The sequence below is a fragment of the Protopterus annectens genome, chromosome 9.part0 (genome assembly GCF_019279795.1).
Source record: "Protopterus annectens isolate FY-2018-M chromosome 9.part0, PAN1.0, whole genome shotgun sequence".
Lineage (NCBI taxonomy): Eukaryota > Metazoa > Chordata > Ceratodontiformes > Protopteridae > Protopterus > Protopterus annectens.
Window position 1 is genome coordinate 732,089,800 of NC_056743.1, and position 20,578 is coordinate 732,110,377.

The window sequence follows — 20,578 nt, forward strand, 5'->3', positions numbered from 1 at the left end:
TTTCTGGCTCCGCCAAGTCTGCTCTTCAATTTTTCCCTTAGAACTGTTATACTTGCAATCTAAACAGCCTATACTCTATCTGAAAAGCTCAGCACTTGCTCCTAAAGCATTTTGTATACAGGTAAAGCACTCTTAACAAACGAAATTACTTCATTCACCTAAATTCTGTTGAGTACCCATTTCCCTATAGGTCCTTTCTGACGCAGTTACACAGCAATCTTTTCACTATTTCTAGCATGTCAAGGGTCAGTTGCTGGCGCCCTCTCCTGTTCAGCTGGTGAATCTGGGAATCTTGAGGCAATGTTACAATTGCCTCATGTACACAGACAACCCTCTCCTCCTCCCAACAAATACAAATATATGAGAGATGCAACTATATAGCCAAACTGGAGGCTGAGCTCTCTCAATTCAGTACTGGCAAGACCAGTCAGGAGGAGAAGGTAACCACGCACACCATAAACTCAGTCTCACATAGAACTATCACAACTGCAAACCAAACACATAAACACACAAAAACATACTCAGAGGCGCTGATTAAAAATCTACCAAAACAACAGAGGCCTCCAAAGCAGACACCCAAGCAACCACCACCTCAAGACATAGCACATGCAACACATAGTTCACAAAGTCAGTGTGCTAAACAGTCACAGCCCTTAAGGCCAAACAACATGCCAGACACACTTGTAATAGGTGACTCCATAGTCAGGCACACTGACGCCCCGCCACCAGACTGAACAAGGAGAGGTCACAGTAAGCTGCCTGTCGGGAGCTAGAATCTGCCACATAACACAAGCACTCAGGTCACTCCACAGCAAGTACAAATATGACTCAGTCATTGTACATGCCGGTGTGAACGACCTGAGACGTATCTCCCTGGACTACATGAAAAGAGACATAGAGGAGCTCTCTGATTATGTAGCCCAGGCCAGTATGACCCTGACCCTGAGCAGCATCTTACCCTCACCAAGAATGATGCCACACTACAAAGACAAAATGATCAGTTTTAACAATTGGCTTAATTACTGGTGTCATTCTAAGGGGATCCAGTGTCTGTCTGCTTGGGATGACATGCTTGACAAGCCACGCTGCTTCGCAAGAGATGGCTTGCACCTGTCACCCCTGGGCTTCCGGATATTGGCCAAGGCTCTTGCCACCCCATAGTGCCTTTTTAGGCAAGGCTCAAATGACAAACCTACCTCCCTAGAAAACACAAGTGGAAAAAAACTAAGGGTAATGCTGCTCAATGCCAGAAGTCTAAACCTCAAGATGCATGCCCTCGAAGCCCTCCTCAGTATGGAGAACATTGATGTCTGTGCAGTGACTGAAACCTGATTCAAGGCTCCTGAGAGCACCCCAGCACTATCAGGTTTTACCTCATATCATGCTTTCTGGCCCCAAAACTTGGACCGAACCACAAAGGAGGGGAGTATCCATTTTCATCAAAGATACCCACACCTCCAGGTTAGTGGCAACAAAGCATCGGAGACTATCCAGGTGCAACTAACCATAGGCAAAACTGCCTTACAGTTTGTAGCATGCTACAGACCACCCTCTCAAACTCAGGAACCCCACACAGCCTTCCTGAAGACACTGGAGAGTATGAATGTCTCTCCAATAGCATCATTTTGGGAGACTTCAACTACCCAAACATAGACTGGGAACATTACTCAAGCCCCAACACCCTAGCCCAAAGGTTCCTAGAATTCATAAACTCAAATGCAATGGAACAACTAGTCACCATTCCCACAAGAGGAGACAATATACTAGACCTGATCATCACAAACATGGGGACAAAATGCTCCACACTGGAAGTACATCCCTCTTTGGTAAGATCAGACCATAAATTAATCTCACTGGAAATCCACATCCCGCCCCCCCCCTGCACAAAAGACCACAGTGAAGAACTTATCAAAAGCAAACTTCACATTTCTTAAGACTGAAGTGGTATCTTTCAAGGCCCCTGGGCCAGTGGAAACCACAACCCACACTTCTGAATCTTTTGCAAATGCCTTCTATGGGCACCTTCAAGAATGCATGGATCATGCAATGCCAAATAAAACCAAGACCCATTCCCCGAAAGGCAGGCACCTGGTCTGGTGGACCCCAGCCATAAACAAACTTTACAACAGGAGGAGGAAGCTACTACATGACAGAGCAAAATCCCTAAAAGGGAAGGCATCTTTGATCAGTACTAGCAAAAAACTACGATCACTCATAAAATCATCCAAGGCCAACTTTGAGAGAAAAATCATAAAAGACACAAAAGACAATCACAAGGCCTTCTTTCGCTATGTTAGAAACCTGGGCGGAAACTCCCAGATATGCTCAGAGTTAGTCCAAAATGACACAAAATACACTGAACCCACTGACATTGCCAACATTCTGGCAGACAGGTTCAGTGCAAATTTGTCCTCCCTCTCCCCCCCAAAAGGAGAAATAACTATCCCAGCAGAGTGTAGCCTCCCTAACATCTCAGATGCCCAGGTGAGAGCCGCCTCTCTAAAGCTAAAAACACACAAGGGGGGATTTTTTTTAAATGGGAAAAAAAAACCCGGATGGTGTCCCGGGGGCCTTTTTTTTTTGGGGGGGGGGGGGGGTTGGGGGTTTAACCCTGAAACCCCAAAGGAAAAGGGGAACCCCTTTTTAAACCCACAACCAATTTAAAAGGCCCCCGCCTTGGTTTTAATCTTAGCCCCCTTTTAAACCCAAGGATTTAAATTAAAAAAACCCAAAGAGGTTAAAAAAAGGGGCCCCCCCAACCAGGGGTTTTTTTTGGGCCCCTTAAATTGTTTTTGCCTTTTTTTTTTTTTTGGGGGTCAAAGAACATCCATCACAACGTGTTAATAAAATGTAACTGGATGACACTTAAGCAATAATTCACAACTGTCTGTGGGTAATGCAGGATTTATCCCCAGTCTGTTTGGTTTGATCATTAGGGCAAAACCTGAGCATTTAAACAAACCCCCAGATTCTCAAAAGCTTGCACAGCATGCATGATTACCGTAAGAGGAAATTTTCCCAATATGGCAGCTGAGCAATCCACGTAAGTGCACGCCTGATGTGCGCGAAAGCTGCACTAGTGCTGCACGTCCCCAGCCCCTATGCAAATCACCCCATTTGCAGGTGAAAACCATGCAAATGAGGTAAATACGCCATCCAGGAAGCAGGAATCAGGGTGTGCAGGACTAGCGTAATATGCAGAAATGTACTTGGTTAGTAACCAAGTACGGTACTGCAAACTCCAAAACGGAGCTATGACAGTTCCAAATAAAGGCTGCATATCATTGAGGAAGCATGCCAATGGCCAAGTAGAAGGCCATTGTCATTGCAAACAATTCCAAATGTACAAAATACAACTGTTATGATATGTCCGACGATCACGGCCGTTGAAGCATAGGGCAGCAGTGCACAAACGGGACAGGTGGGGAAGTAAGAAAATAAACCTAAAAATAAACAGTCTAATTAAAATCAGTATTCTGCCATGCAAGTCAATGGCAGGCAAAAGACAACCTGGCCAGTGAGTAGTGGTTGCTAAGGGGGGAGGCACAGTGTGACACATGTAACTATGCATTAGCAGGCAATTCTATGCAAATGAGGGGAAGGATAGTGAATCCTGGTTTTCCCCAGCATGTGAGGCAGGTCCCAACAGTGTATGAGTATGAATAGCTGAGTGCAAGACTAGGAGGTAGGTGACATCATGTGTGGAAGTGTCAGGCATACTGTCAGCGGATTGGAGCCCTGTGGCTTGGGGGTGCATCCAGCTTAGCACAAGAAAGCCAGGAGGTGTGTCTAAACCCGCCCAGCATGTATGCAAAGTGTAAGCGGGTGTGCGCACCGCGCAATGGGATCTACAGGAAGATAAAGGAAGTGAACCCAGGAAATAGCAGCAGTGAGCACATTGCAATACACTGATTGTGCTGTGCGCCCCCGGGATGAATCAGAAGGGCAGTGAGAAGGGAAAGCAGCAGTAGGAAGTTAATCAAGAGGTACTAGGTTTGCTGCTAGGTGAAACATATCAGAACCAGCCAATTACACAGGCAGCAGACCAGCCCAGCCCAGAATGACACTATAAACTATGCAGACACCTACCCCTCCGGTTTTGCCCACACCCTACACCATCGGTGCAAACAAGCGGGGAACCTTTAACACTCACAACAGCAAAATGTTAGGGGCTGCAATAGCTATCATACAACTTGTGGAAGAGGCTGTGGGTGGTGAGGATGGGAATGCTGCCGACCAACCCACAGTGAGGAGACGGAGAAGCATGTACAGACTCAGGGTAACCTACCAAGCACTACATGAGCTGGAGATAGTGGAGCTCTATAGGGTGGACAAGGACCTCCTACAGCAGATTGTGGAGCTGTGCCGACCATGCTTGACACACAGTACTAAAAGAGGGGAACACATCCCAGTGGAAATGAAGGTATGTGTAGGCCTATGAATACTAGCTACAGGTACCTTCCAAAGGCCAACTGGGGATATGATGGGGATCTCACAGGCATCAGCATCCAGGGTACTCCACCAGTTCCTCAATGCCATGGAAGCACATGTTGGTGAGCATGTATATTTTCCCCTCACCTGTGAGGCGTTGGCCAGCAGTATGCGTCTCTTCCAGCAAATAGCAGAATACCCTGAGATAGTGGGTGCAATAGACTGCATGCACATACGCATCAAAGCACCACCCGGTGAGTAGGGTAGGGTCTACATCAACCGCAAGGGCTTCCCCTCTATCAACTGCCTTGTTGTGTGTGATGCCCTGGGCATAATACTGAACATGTGTGCTGGCTGCCCTGGAAGTTTTCACGAATCCCACATCTGGCATCTGATGCAGCTGTACCAGAAATTTGCCAGTGGGGACATCCCACATGGTCACCTAGTGGGGGATGCTGGATACGCACTGGAGCCGTGGCTGATGACACCCATCAGAAACGCACACACACTCAAACAAGAACTCCATAATGAGGCATACGCACAAACAAGAATCATAATAGAGCATGTGTTTTGGGATGCTCAAGTCACAGTTCCGGTGCCTGGACACATCCGGTGGAGCCTTGCAGTACTCACCAACTACATGTACCCAAATCGTCCTTGTATGTGCCATGCTACACAATATGATCCTGCGGAAACAGCTGCAGCAGGAACAGCAAGGGGCAGGGCCACATAGTCCCCCACCAATGCCAAGGCCTGCACAGGCACAGAGTGACTCGGAGGAGGAACAACCTGAGCCTACCCTAGTAGGCAGAAGGAAGCATGCCCAGTATGCCCTGGCCCTGGCAAAGAGGCACATACACTGACACAGGAGGGACTGAGGGAATAGCACCTCTCTCTGACTCACATACAGTAAAAGTGATGCCAAACATTACACTACCTGTGCCTAACCATGCGCAGGCAATGTACTATGTGCATCCGACATAGGCAGCCCTGCAGCACCACCCGCAATACTGGGACACCCAAAAGATAAGGGACTCACACATGCCAGTCAGGAGGGTGGTCAAATACCCAACAACAGTCACAGCCAGCAGGACAGGTGTAGACAAACACAAACAAATGCCATACTATGTCCTCTGAATGAGGGGTATGGGTGACCCCCCACCCAGGCCTACATGGACAGACTACAGCAGGCCAGGTAGTGGGATGTCAGTTGTGATGGCTAGGAAGTCAGAAACTAATGTGTATGCAATCAAAAGATAAGAATGGAAGTACACCGGTATGGCATAGCCAGCACAATAGGTAAGACTACTGACTGAAATGGACTACAGGACATATCAGTACAGTCCTAGCAAATGTATACAACTGTTGGGTGTGTTCCCACATCCCACATAGAAATATAGTAACATTGAGGTGCACCCCCCCCAATCCTGTGTAGAAACATAGAAATAGTCAGGTGTACCCCCCGCTATGCAGACATGTTGCAACAGTCAATGCCAAATGATCAGTGGATACCCTGCAGACATAGCATGCTACCTGTCTGTGTACAACACAAAGGTCAGCTGTGCAGTACAAACCACTGGACATGCTCCATACATGCATAACAGACGGCCTTACTCGGCATGCTCACACATTTAGAGAAATGAAGGCAATGTCAGTCATCAAAATACTGAAAGGTCATACTGGGCATGCTCACAACCTCAAACACATGAAGGCCATGTATGCAAACACCAGTGGACCAGACATATCCAGCAGTTGCAATGGTTACTGCAGGCACATGTCAGTATGCACCACTCATGCCTTGCACACACAGTGGATAGGAATACAGACATATATGTAAGAACAACACACCATAATACGCCAAAGGTAGATGAATATAGATGGATGGAAGAGGGTGACCATGACAAGGAGCCATCCATGCCTGTCCCACTGAGCACATAACCAAAGGGCCCCAAACACATCAGGTGCAGATGTCACACACTGCAGTAACTAGTGACCAGTACCTGTCAACACCACAGACTATGTGGTCCATGTGCCAGCTGCGCCACATGGCTGTACAAGGACATAGTCAGCTAGTTGCCCTATACACGCACCTGTGACATATGACCCTGTGTGTGTCCACCTGTGGTGTGTCACCCCTACATGAATGGTGTATGGGCCATGCACACACTGGCCACCCCATAGCAGTACCCTGACAAGCCTGCTGAGGTTATCCAATGTGAAATACACCTTTGGGAGAGCTGTAGGCTAGTAATCTCTGTGGTGCATCCCATAACTGCATACTGTTGTATTGTGATAGACTAGCTAGGTAGGAGTTCTAACCCCAGACGTGGCAACTGTGTGTGTGTGAGTCTATGTGTGCGTGACTGACTGTATAGAGAACAATGCTTTTTAGGCTACTCACACCCCTTACAGGTCAAATACCCTCCTTTGGCAAGGCTGCTGATGTTATGCAACTTGAAATACACCACTAGGATGATTGCAGCCCTGTAATCTCCATAGCATGTCCTGTAACATTGTAAGGTCATAGTATGATTAAGGAGTTAGTTGGGAGTTCTAGCCCCAAACCTGCTAACTGTGTGTATGTCTGCATGTCTGACTGTGTAGAAAGCAATACTTTTAGGGTACTCATACCCCTTACATTTCACATTCCCAACTTTGGCAAGGCTGCTGATGTCACTCACCTAGAAATACTCCCCTGGAAAAGTTGTAGCCCAGTAATCTCCATAGTGCATGCTGTAACTGCATACTGCTGTAGTGTGATAATGTAGTTTAGGTAGGAGATCAAACCCCAGACGTGGCAACTGTGCATATGTTTGCGTGTCTGTCTGTCACTGACTGTGTAAAGAGCAATGCTTTTTAGGCTACTCACACCCCTTACAAGTCAAATACTCATCTTTGGCAAGGCTGCTTATGTAACTCAACTTGAAATACATCTCTGGGACGATCATAGCCAAGTAATCTCCGTAGCATGTCCTATAACGTCGTATGGCAATAGTGTGATTAAGGAGTTAGTTGGGAGTTCTAAACCCGTCCTGCCAACTGTGTGTGTGTATGCGTGCATGTCTGACTGTGTAGCGAACAATGCTTTTAGGGTACTCACACCCCTTACATTTCACATACCCCACTTTGGCAAGGCTGCTGATGTCACCCACCTAGAAATACTCCCCTGGGAATGCTATAGCCCAGTAATCCTTGTAGAGCATACTGTAACTGCATACTGCTGTTGTATAATAATTTAGTTAGGTAGGTCAAACCCCAGATGTGTGTGCGTGTGTGTTTGTGTCTGTCTGTCACTGACTATGCAGACAGCAATGCTTTTTAAGTTACTCACACCCATTACAAGTTGAATACCCTCTTTAGGCAAGGCTGCTGATGTCACGCAACGTGAAATACACCTCTGGGATGATCATAGCCCAGTAATCTCCATAGCACATCCTGTAACAACGTATGGCCATAGTGTGATTAAGGAGTTAGGTGGGAGTTGTAGCCCCCGATCTGCCAACTGTGCGTGTGTGTCTGACTGTGTAGTGAGCAGTGCTTTTAGGGTACTCACACCCCTTACATTTCACATTCACAACTTTGGCAAGGCTGCTGATGTCACCCACATAGAAATACTCCCCTGAGAAAGCTGTAGCCCTGTAATCTCCGTAACGCATGCTGTAACTGTGTACTGCTGTAGTGTGAAGGTCAAACCGCAGATGTTGCAACTGTGCATGTGTATGTGTGCTTGTCTGTCTGTCACTGACTGTGGAAAGAGCAATGCTTTTTTGGCTACTCATACCCCTTCTAAGTCGAATACCCACCTTTGGCAAGGCTGCTGATGTCACGCAACTTGAAATATACCTCTGGGACAATTGCAGCCCAGTAATCTCTGTAGCACGTCCCCTAACATCGTATGGCCATAGTGTGATTAAGGAGTTAGTTGGGAGTTCTAGCCCTCGACCTGCCAACTGTGTGTGTGTATGTGTGCATCTGACTGTGTAGAGAGCAATGCTTTTAGGGTACTCACACAACTTACATTTCATATACCCAACTATGGCAAGGCTGCCTATGTCACCCACCTAGAAATACTCCCCTGGGAAAGCTGTAGCCCAGTAATTTCTGTAGTGCATGCTGTAGCTGCATACTGTTGTAATATGATAATGTAATTAGGTAGGAGGTCAAACCCCAGACGTGGCAACTGTGTGTGTGTCTGTCACTGACTGTGTAGCGAGCAATGCTTTTTAGGTTACTCACACCCATTACAAGTCGAATACCCTCCTTTGGCAAGGCTGCTGATGTCACGCAACTTGAAATACACCTCTGGGATGATCATAGCCCAGTAATCTCTGTAGCACATCCCGTAACGTCGTATGGCCATAGTGTGATTAAAGAGTTAGTTGGGAGTTCTAGCCCCTGACCTGCCAACTGTGTGTGTATGCATGCATTCCTGACTCTGTAGAGAGCAATGCTTTTAGGGCACTCACATACCCAACTTTGGCAAGGCTGCTGATGTCACACACCTAGAAATATACCTCTGGGAAGGTTGTAGACCAGTAATCACCGTAACATGTTCTGTAACTGCATGCTGCTGTATTGTGAATTAGAAGCGTGGTTGGGTTCCATCCCCACACATGGCATTTCCGGATGTATTGTGTGTCACTGTCTGTGTAGGTAGAAATGCATTTTAGGCTAGTCTCTTGCAGTCATTTCAAAGGCCTACTTTAGCAATCTTGCTGAAGTCAGTCAGTGTGAAATACACTTTTGGGCAAGGACTACTACAATAATATCCGTGGTGCGTACTATAACTGCATAGTGCTGTAGTGCAATACACTAGTTAGGTAGGGGTTCTACTCCTGAACATTACAGGTGTGAGTGTGTGCTTGTAACCCGTATCCTGTGTAGAGGTGGTTGTGACTGTGTGACACCTGTGGCCAATGTGGAGTGGGTTTTGCATATTTCTTATATGGTGGCCATACTATATATCACAATGTCCGCTGTACAGGGATAACACATGTGATATGGCTGAGAGGCCAGGGTGCAGAGCCATACCCAGACATGTGACATCAAAGCCAGGCAATCACAGTTAGCAACCCCAGTATTACCCAGAGCACACTCTCACCTCATGTGTCATACACACACACACATGCGTAGGTAACAGCCAATATGTGGGTAGTACACTGCATATTGGCCACTGATAGAAACTATGGAGTGACAGTGGTGGGCCACAGAGGGCATGACACCCAGTCCATCTGTCCAGTATGCACATACATGCAGACAGTGCACCTCCCCCATGTTCCCCAATGGACAACTGCACCACATGTGGTGCCATCACGTGCCTCACAATGGACATACCATGCCTGACAACATGCCTTTAGGGACAGATGCCACTGACACCAAAGAATGCTGATAGCATGCACACCATGTAGGTGCAGGGTAAAGCTGCTGGCCATTACCAGTTCCCACCACAGGTGGCCAGGACTGGCACATCTGATGATAATCTGTGTTCACAACATTGGCCAGACACTCCAGGTACAGTTTCACATGTCACTGGACATGCATGTGGGAGGTGTGCACATCCCAGATGCTGTCCATGTCATGGACAAAGAAACACAGACATGGCAAGCGATGCACAGTATTGCCCAGACACAGTAGTCACCCAGGTGATTGGATGGGGGAATACAATACCCGCCTGTGTGGGCAAATGCAGACTCTACATCTCTGAGCCACAATGCAGACCATCATCATGTGGCCTGATGCCAAGGTACACCCACTGTCTAGCCTTGGACAGCCATCTGGTGCAGCCGAACACCACACACCTGTACAGACATGCACCTGTGCATGTCAGTAGTGGCACCCTGTGTGTTTGTGTGTATGTTGCTGCAGATGCTCACATCCACGCATACTGTCTGATGTCAGACACCTTTCCATACCCTTCGCCCATACAGCTCCTGTATGACCTGTGTGCTGCATGGGACACCTGTGCAGTGATGTGGCAATCCCACATCCCACAACCGATGAGTTGTACACCTGGCCCTGCCACATGTGTAAGTGTGTGTGTGTCCTTGTGAGAGTGTGGTTGTGTTGACACTGGCACCTAATCATGCTGATAGGCACGTGTATGTCACCTACCATACAGCTACTGTATCCCTGTTGCAGATGTCACTCACCATCACATATATGTTCTGAGTGCTCCACAACAGGTAACCCATGTGACACATCCAATAATTGCAGGGAACTGTGCTAGCACTCCATAGTTGTCAGGGGTTTGATACCCTGTGCTGCTAGGTGTGTGACACAACCATGCTTCAGTTTTACCCTCCCACCCCTCCCTAACATGTATTAGCCTCTGTCTGCATCCCCCACCCCCTCTCAGGTGGACATGGAGATCTACACCTGATTTGCTTTCGCAGCAGCATGTGTAATGTAAGTAATGCTTATGATCAGCTGATGACCTCTGCACAAATCACAGCCCTTCCCTAGCTGATTGCATGTGAAACAAGCTGCGGTAGCATCCCCATAGCCAATTGTATGGAAAGACACTCCAATACCTCGGAACATCATGATGGTGTTTGCCCTTATCACCCACTGTGAGCATGAACTAGATCTGTTGTGTGCCAAACAGCATCTCAGATGGATTGCGGTGTAACTCTAACAACATACACTGTGGAAACAGTGCAACAAACAGAAGGTGGATGTGCCTGACCTGACTACGGACTTTAAGTGCCGCTATACTGCATTTGGAGTAATGCTGCTTTTACAGTGTTTTATGTGGATATGGCTGTTGTACATGTCTCAATACCTGCCATGTCAGTTCCATGTTGATGGGGAAACTCCATCTGCAGGGTCATCTGCAGCCTGGGCAGTGTTGTGTCCATGGTTGCATGTGTCACCCATGGAGCATCTAGCTGTTGACTGCTGAAGGTAGTGTGAGGATTGCAGTCAGTAGATGGAGAAAGCTGTGGTAGTCACAGACGTCATATCCCTCAAAGGACATATGTTGCAACAACCTTGTAACAACAGTAAATGTATGTGGTTATCACAGCAACATGTCAATATTGTCCCTGTGTATGTGCTCCCAGCCACACCTCTGTCAACCTTTCTACAAATGTCATGCATGAATTGGTGCATATGTGCTGTACACCATACTTTGTCGCATCATATCTGAGAACAAACCACTGATATATCTGACCACTACACATGTTAGGTACAGTAGGGGTTACATTGCATTAAATTACCTGCACATTCTGTGGATGTTCATACAGTACTGAGGTCTGTGTACCTATGGTGAATGTCAACAGTGTGTGTAGTGTTGATATATACCTTAGCCTGTGTACAGACTGTGGTAGATGACATTGTTCTAGTTCCCCTACTATCAGATGTTACATGCTGCCCCACTGTATGGTACTGTAGTGGCATACATGTCTGTAGGGCCATAAACACACATCCCATACCACAGACAGCCATCAGACCAAACTGTGTAGCAGGCCAGTATATGTAGGGTCAGTCTGTGAGTGGCACATATGAGGATGGAGTCGAACACATAGTCCATATACTGTAATACCATGCTAGCTAACCATATGTGGCTGTGGCTGTTTTCACATTGGTTGTGGATATGCACTGTCACACAGATGTATTTTACCCTGTCCTGTGACATGCCTGTGGAGGCTGCTTTATATGCAGGTACATGTGCATTCCCCCTTGGTAGGTGTAGGCCAGTGTTGAGCCAGTCTGCCTGCAGCCTTCACAGTGCATTGTGACATACCTAGCAGCTGAGTGTGCCTACCCAGTGGGGTGTCATGTGCAGATACTAGCCAGATGTCTCGCTCCTGGACCTCCCCTAACAGTCATGTATGTTAGGGCAGTGGGATACAGTGCAGATGTATGTCAATACCTAGTGTGTAGTATGTGGCCATGGCACCCCTGTACCAGTGGTCATACTGTTACAGGCCAGGCAGGGGTGTGTGAATGCATGACCTATGATGGACATTATATACCAGTCGTTTTGTGTTATACCCATCTACATGGCCTTCAACATCCATATTGTCAGGCATGGTACACATGTGTAGCACTAAGGGCTTATGTGTATACCTCTGGACTGTACAAACTGTATCAGACCCCCACATATATTGGCCAATATCTCTGCTGCAGTCCACAGCAACATTACTTGCTAGACGCGGTACTGTACACTGATGTTCTTTGGATGTCATTCAGTAACCAATGGCACACATGTTACGAGCAGATGTGACCTGCCACACACACCATGTCTGTGAAGACAATCCCAATGACAGTAGCAATAGTCTACTAGTATATCTGTTATAGATACCTGACATCCTCTGCAACTATGACATTGGGAACATACAGGCTGGGGTTGGCCTGCACTTCATGTCCAGGAACTATGGTGGGAATATCTGTACATATACATATCCAGATAGACAGATATATGATTACACATGTGTACTACACCCAATTAACACTGTCATGGCAACCACCCACTATAGAGACCCACATCATAGGTTCATAGGTTCATAGGTTCAGGTAGGTACTAGGTTATCTGCCCGAGGGCATTTATAAGCCTAGCCAGCATGTGTCAGCTTTTGCCACCCCATTGATTAATTAACTCAGCCTCTGTCAAGAAGAGCCAATGAAGTGATCCCAGGGGTGTATTTTCTGTTACCCATTCACTCATCAAGGCTTCTCTTGAAGAGTGTTAGTGAGGGGCTCTGCCTAATGTAGTTAGGAATTTTGTTCCAAAGCATGGAGAGTCTCTGTGACCGGAATCTATCCCTCCAGCATGTTCTATTTATTGTTGTGGTGAGGTTTAGCTCACTAGAGCAAGTGGCTCACAGTGACTTGTATTTTTTTAGGTGGAGCATGTCCATCAATTCTGAGTTAGACATGGCTTTGTAAGTCAGGCAGAGATCACCTCTGAGTAAGCAATATGCCACTGAGAAGAGCCGGAGTTTTTCCAGTCAGGCTGCATAGGACATATGTTTAAGGCCAGTAATCCTCTTGGTGAGGTACTTTTGTGGTCTTTCCAGCTGTTGGAAGTGTCTTGTGAGGTACATCCCAAATGGGGCATTGTACTCTATGATGAGTCTGTTGAGGGACAAGTAGAGGGGCACTATAACCTCTTTATTTCTAGATGCAAACCCTTTAGTAATTAGATGGGCTACATAGAAGGATTTTCTAACTACTTTGGCAATATGATTGTCAAAGGAGAGATTACTATCTACCTGGGTCCCCAGATCTCTTATTACCTTTTCTGTATTAAGGGGGCTGCCACCTATGTGGTAATTCATGGGTGTTTTGTTTTTCCCAAATGGGATGACTATGCATTTTATGGCATTTAGCTTGAGACCATGACTTTGACACCAGGTGTCCATCTCAGTAAGGCCTTTTTGGAGAATGTCCATGTCAGCCGGAGAGTCAATTATGGCTCCCAGTTTGCAGTCATTGGAGAACTTGGTTAGCCATAGTCCTCCTGTGTTTGCCTGTACTTCTGAGAAGTATATGCCGAACAGTAGGGGTCCCAGGATCGAGCCTTGTGGGACACCACTTGTGACTGGTTTAGAGTCAGACTCGGAGCCTGCTATTCTTACCGTGTATGTTCTGTCTGTAAGCCAGTTGGCAACCCATCTCATGCCGTAGGGGTTTATGTTCAGGCTAGTGAGTTTTGCTATAATTCCCAAGTGGGGAATGGTGTCAAAAGCCTTGGCAAGGTCAAGGTAGGCTGTGTGAACCACCTTCCCCTCATCTATGGCCTTGGTGACTGTCTTGAAGAAGTCAACCAGGTTTAGTAGGCATGATCTGCCCTTAACAAAGCCTAACTGGGTCAGGTCAAGTGTTTGGAGGTTCCCAATGTCTTTGTTAATGAGTTCCATGATGATGCACTCCATAGCCTTGCAGACCAGGCTAGTCGGGCTTATGGGGCGATAGTTACCAGGGTCAGTTGTGGCCCCTCCTTTGTAGAGCAGAATAACCATTGCTGTGCGCCATTCTATGGGCATGTAGCCTGTGGAGAGGCTGAGGTTGAACAGTGTGTTTAGGTGGGGGGTTAGTTCATTCTGTAATTCATGCAAGACACAGCCTGGGACACCATCTGGCCCCATTGACACTGTGCTTTTGGCTTTTGAAAGGGCTGTTTTCACCTGTGCGTCTGTGATTTTCGGGACACTACACTTTTCCCGTATTGTTGTGGGCCCTTTTGGGGGTGAGAGGGGGTGAAGTTTGCATTGAATCTATCTGCAAGGATGTTGGCAATATCAGTAGGTTCAGTATATTTTGTGCTATTTTGCACTAGCTCAGAGCATATCTGCGAGTTGCCACTTAGATTATTGACATAGCTAAAGAAGGCTTTGTGGTTATCTTTCAAATCCTTGGCTATTTTTCTTTCGAAGTTAGCCTTGGATGATTTTATGAGGGACCTTAGTTTCTTACTGATACTGATCAGGGATGTCTTTCCTTCTTGGGATTTGCTTTTTTTCTGAACTAGTTTCCTCCTTCTGTTGTATAGCCTGTTTATGGCAGGGGTCCACCAGACTGGTTTCCTTCTCTTAGGGGAGTGAGTCTTGGTTTTGTTAGGGATGACACGATCCATGCATCCTTGTATGTGCTCATAGAGTGCATTTGTAAAGGTTCCTGCATCTTGGACACTGTTATCCTTTAGTGTGGGGGCTGTGAAACTTACCACCTCTGTCTTAAGTAAGGTGAAGTTTGCTATAGAAAAGTTTTTCACTGTGGTTTCCTTGGTTGGGGGTGATGGTGTGGTGTGGACATCCAGAGTGATTAGTTTATGGTCTGATCTAACAAGTGACGGGTTGACCTCCGGTGCAGAACACCTGTCGCCCATGCTGGTGATGACCAGGTCCAATATGTTTTCACCTCTGGTAGGGGATTTTATCAGTTGATCCAGGGCATTTGGGTTGATAAATTCCAGGAAGCGCTGGACCTGGGAGTTTGTACTTGAATAGTTTTCCCAGTTAACAGTAGGGTAATTGAAATTGCCCAATATCAGGGTGTTCAGTAGGACCTTCACGCTTTCCAGTGCCTCTAGAAAGGCGGAGTGGTGGTCCTGGGTCATGGAGGGTGATCTGTAGCAGGCCACAATTTGCATTGCAGATTTGCCTGATATTAGTTGCACATGGATGATCTCAGTGGTATCATGCTACGCCACTAACCTGGAGGTGTAAGTATCCTTGATGAATATGGATACAACCCTGCCTTTTGTGTTTTGGTCCATATTCTGTGGCCGAAATGTGTTGTATGAGTTGCAGCCCAGTAGTGCTGGGTTGCTCTGTGGAGCCTTGAACCAGGTTTCAGTTACTGCACAGATGTCAATGTTCTCCATACTGGGGAGTGCTTTGAGCATGTGCATTTTGAGATTTAAACACCTGGCGTTGAGTAGCATAACCCTCATTTTTTTATTTGTGTTTTTTACGGAGGTGCGTTTGACTTTTGAGCCTTGCCTAAAAAAGGCACTATGGGGGCGGCAAGAGTCATGGTTAGTATTCGAAAGCCTAGGGGTGACAGGTGCAAGCCATCTCTTGTGATGCAAAGAGGCTTGTTAAGCATGTCATCCCAAGCTGACAGACACTGGAGCCCCTTTGAATGACACCAGAAGCTTAGCCAATTGTTGAACTTGATCATGTTTTCTTTATACTGTGGTATCATCCTTGGTGAGGGCAGGATGCTACTCATGGTCAAGGTCATACCCGCCTGGGCTACATGATCAGAGAGCTCTTCCATGTCTCTTTTCATGTAGTCCAAGGAGGTACATCTCAGGTCAGTCACACCAACATGAACAATGACAGAGTCATATTTGTACTTGTTCTGGAGTGACCTGAGTGCTTGTGTTATGTGGCGGATTCTGGCTCCCGACAGGCAGTTAACAGTAACCTTCTCCTTGTCCAGCCTAGTGAGTGGGACATCAGTGTACCTGACTATAGAGTCACCTATTACTAGTGTGTTAGGTATGTTATTTTGCCTTAAGAGCTGTTATTGTGCGGCACACTGATTTTGTGTTTTATGTGTTGTCTGGTTTGTGACGGGAGGTGCAGGTTTTTTGGGTGTCTGCTTTGGAGGTCTCTAATGCTTTTGCAGGTTTTTATTTAGAGCCTCTGAGTATGATTTTGTGTATTTATGTGTATTTTTTGCTAGTGCTGGTTTAGTATATGTATGTGAGGCTGGAGGTGTGGTGAAAGTGTTAACCTTCTCATCATGACTGCCTGTTCCAGTCTTGGGTGGAGAGAGCTTAGCCTCCAATTTAGCTATATAATTGCATCTCTCGCATATGGTAATGTTTTGTGGTATGAGGATAGGGTAGTCTGTGTACATGAGGCAGTTGTAACATTGCCTCAGGATACCCAGGTTCACCAGCTGGACTGGAGAGTATACCTGAAATTTCCCTTTGGTCATGCCTGAATAGTAGGGTGAGCTGCTTTGTCGCTTGGTTGGTGAGGGGCAAATAATGAGCCTTGCCCTGCTGGGCAATCAAGTGTTGGGGTATATTAGTGCTTGCTATTAGGTCTGAGCAAGTGCTGGACTGTAGGATGCTTTTTAAGTGCTTAGGTTGAGAGTTAGACTACTTTCAAGGGTAAAACTGAAGAGGAGACTTGGTGGAGTCAGGAATAATTTAACTCTAGCTAACTGGCACTGCCCAGATGTGCAAAACTGTGCAAATGCTTTTTTTACATCAGGGAAATGAAAGAGATAGAAATTAGCCCAAAATGGCCTATAAACTACTAACTTCTGGGCTGGAACCACTCCTCCAGGGACAGATGGCTGCTCAAAGCTCCCTCTCTCACAGGTGAACAGAGAAACCTCCTTCTCTCCAAGTAAGGTATGGGCAACACAGAAACTTGTAACACAGCCCTGAATTCAGCACTAGCCTGAACATTGGACTATACTAGCTTAGAAAGGTGGGAAACAAGGAAACATTTTTTTTTTTGAAAAGATAAGGCAAAAACAGTAAAAAATACACTTAAACAGCTTTAAACAACTACAAACAGTAAAATACACTTAAACAGATTTAGATGACTACAAGCAATCAGAAAAGGCTTTTAAACAAATTACCCAATTAACCAGTAAAAAAATCTCAAAACTGAGCCCCGTTCCTGTAGTCTTCAATCAGACAAGTTCTAACTGCACACTCCTGCCACTGGGGTGCAGGGAAACCTTCTCCAAAAAAGAAGGCCTGGATTAGACCTCAAGTAATATAAACAAAGCTAGATTCAGCAGGCCTGAATCTAGTTTATGCGACAGCAAACAAGGCATGCCGATTTCAATAAGAAACAGTTCAAATATGCAGGCACTATAAGCCTCTAACCAGAAATTCCCAGCTCAGAAGGGTAGAGTCCAGCCTCTCCTCCTACAAGAGTGCAGACCACAACCTTTCTTAATGTAAAATGACTGGCCTGAAGCCCAAGCACTTAAACCAGAACTAATACACTTTTAGAATAACAGACACTGAGCCTTCAATCAGCAGTTCCCAACTTAGAAGGATATAAGCTATCTGTCCTGCCACAACAGTGCAGACCACAAACCTTCTTAATGTAAAAGAACTGGTCTGAAGCCCAATTGCTTAAACAAAAAGGCTTAGAATGATAGCAACACTTTAATCAGGTTACTACCAAATAGTAATAAATACAATTGAATACTTTTAAGAAGGCCTGGATTAGTGCTCAAGTTATACAAACAAAGCTAGATTCAGCAGGCCTGGATCTAGTCTATGCTACAGCAAACAAGGCGCATCAATTTCAGTAAAAAACAGTTCAAATATGCAGGCACTATAAGCCTTTAACCAGAAATTCCCAGCTCAGAAGGGCAGATTCCAGCCTCTCCTCCCACAAGAGTGCAGACCACAAACCTTCTTAATGTAAAATAACTGGCATGAAGCCCAAGTGCTTAAACCAGAATGAATACACTTTTAGAATAACAGACACTGAGCCCTCAATCAGCAGTTCCCAACTTAGAAGGATGTAAGCTACCTGTCCTGCACAACAGTGCAGACCACAAACCTTCTTAATGTAAAACAACTGGTCTGAAGCCCAAGTGCTTAAACCAATAGGCTTAGAATGATAGCTACACTTTAATCAGGTTACTACCAAGCAGTAATAAATACAATTGAATACTATTAAGAAGGCCTGGATTAGTGCTCAAGTTATACAGACAAAGCTAGATTCAGCAGGTCTGGATCTAGTCTATGCTACAGCAAACAAAGCACACCAGTTTCAGTAAGAAATGGTTCAAATATGCAGGCACTATAAGCCTTTAACCAGAAAATCCCAGCTCAAAAGGGCAGAGTCCAGCCTCTCCTCCCACAAGAGTGCAGACCACAAACCTTCTTAATGTAAAATAACTGGCCTGAAGCCCAAGTGCTTAAATCAGAACTAATACACTTTTAGAATAACAGACACTGAGCCTTCAATCAGGAGTTCCCAACTTAGAAGGATGTAAGCTACCTGTCCTGCCACAACAGTGCAGACCACAAACCTTCTTAATGTAAAACAACTGGTCTGAAGCCCAAGTGCTTAAACCAAAAGGCTTAGAATGATAGTTACACCAAGCAGTAATAAATACAATTGAGTACTTTTAAGATGACGCAAAAGCAAAATAAAGTAATAAAGTAGGAAGAAACACAAATACAGTGAAAGTAGATGAATAAAGTGCAATTTGTTTTTGAGTTAGCAAATGAGATGGGCCCAGGAGGAGTATACAAATGCAAATTTACAAGAGGGGCAGGCAGTTTCAAAGCCAAGATTAGCACCAAAACAAAAGCAGGGAGAGTGGGAGGGGAACTAACTGAAGAAAACAGAGCCACAACTTCTAGCTAGATAGTAATCAATGCAACACAAATAAATCAATTTAAATGTTGTATTATTTGAAAAAAGTGCAGATAAAGATTTACTTAAATTCACTTATACGTCCAGTTGATTGCATGTAGGTCTTAGCCAGCCAAAGCTCAGAGTTTAAGCAAAAAATAATCCAAAATGTATATAAGGCAAAAACCGAATATCATGAAGTGAAACTTCCCCCACTTATCACTGGCTATGCAGGAATTCTGACTAGCACTAAATTCTAACAAGCTTTGACTGAAAAAACAGAGCCACAACTTCCAGATAGATAGTATTCAATGCAACACAAATAAATCAATTTAAATGTATTATTTGAAAAAAGTGCAGATAAAGATTTATTTAAATTCACTTATACATCCAGATGATTGCAGGTAGGTCTTAGCTGGCCAAAGCTCAGAGTTTAAGCAAAAATAATCCAAAATGTACCACTTATATAAGGCAGAAACCGAATATCAATGAAGTGAAGCTTCCCCCACTTATCACTGGCTATGCAGGAATTCTAACTAGCACTAAATTCTAGCAAGCATTAACTGAAAAAACAGAGCCACAACTTCCATCTAGATAGTATTCAATGCAACACAAATAAATCAATTTAAATGCTGTATTATTTGAAAAAAGTACAGATAATGATTTACTTAAATTCACTTATATGTCTAGTTGATTGCAGGTAGTTCTTAGCCGGCCAAAGCTCAGAGTTTAAGCAGAAAATAATCCAAAATGTACAACTTATATAAGGCAGAAACTGAATATCAATGAAGTGAAACTTCCCCCACTTATCACTGGCTATGCAGGAGTTCTAACTAGCACTAAATTCTAACAAGCATTAACTGAAAAACAGAGCCACAACTTCCAGCTAGATAGTATTCAATGCAACACAAATAAATCAATTTAAATGCTGTATTATTTGAAAAAAGTGCAGATAAAGATTTACTTAAATTCACTTATACGTCCAGTTGATTGCAAGTAGGTCTGAGCTGGCCAAAGCTCAGAGTTTAAGCAGAAAATAATCCAAAATGTACAACTTATATAATGCAGTAACCGAGTATCAATGAAGTGAAACTTCCCCCACTTATCACTGGCTATGCAGGAATTCTAACTAGCACTAAATTCTAACAAACATTAACTGAAAAAACAGAGCCACAACTTCCAGCTAGACAGTATTCAATGCAACACAAATAAATCAATTTAAATGCTGTATTATTTGAAAAAAGTGCAGATAAAGATTTACTTAAATTCACTTATACATCCAGTTGATTGCAGGTAAGTCTTAGTGCACATGTGCACAGTCCCATTACACCTCCTGTGTGATGGGC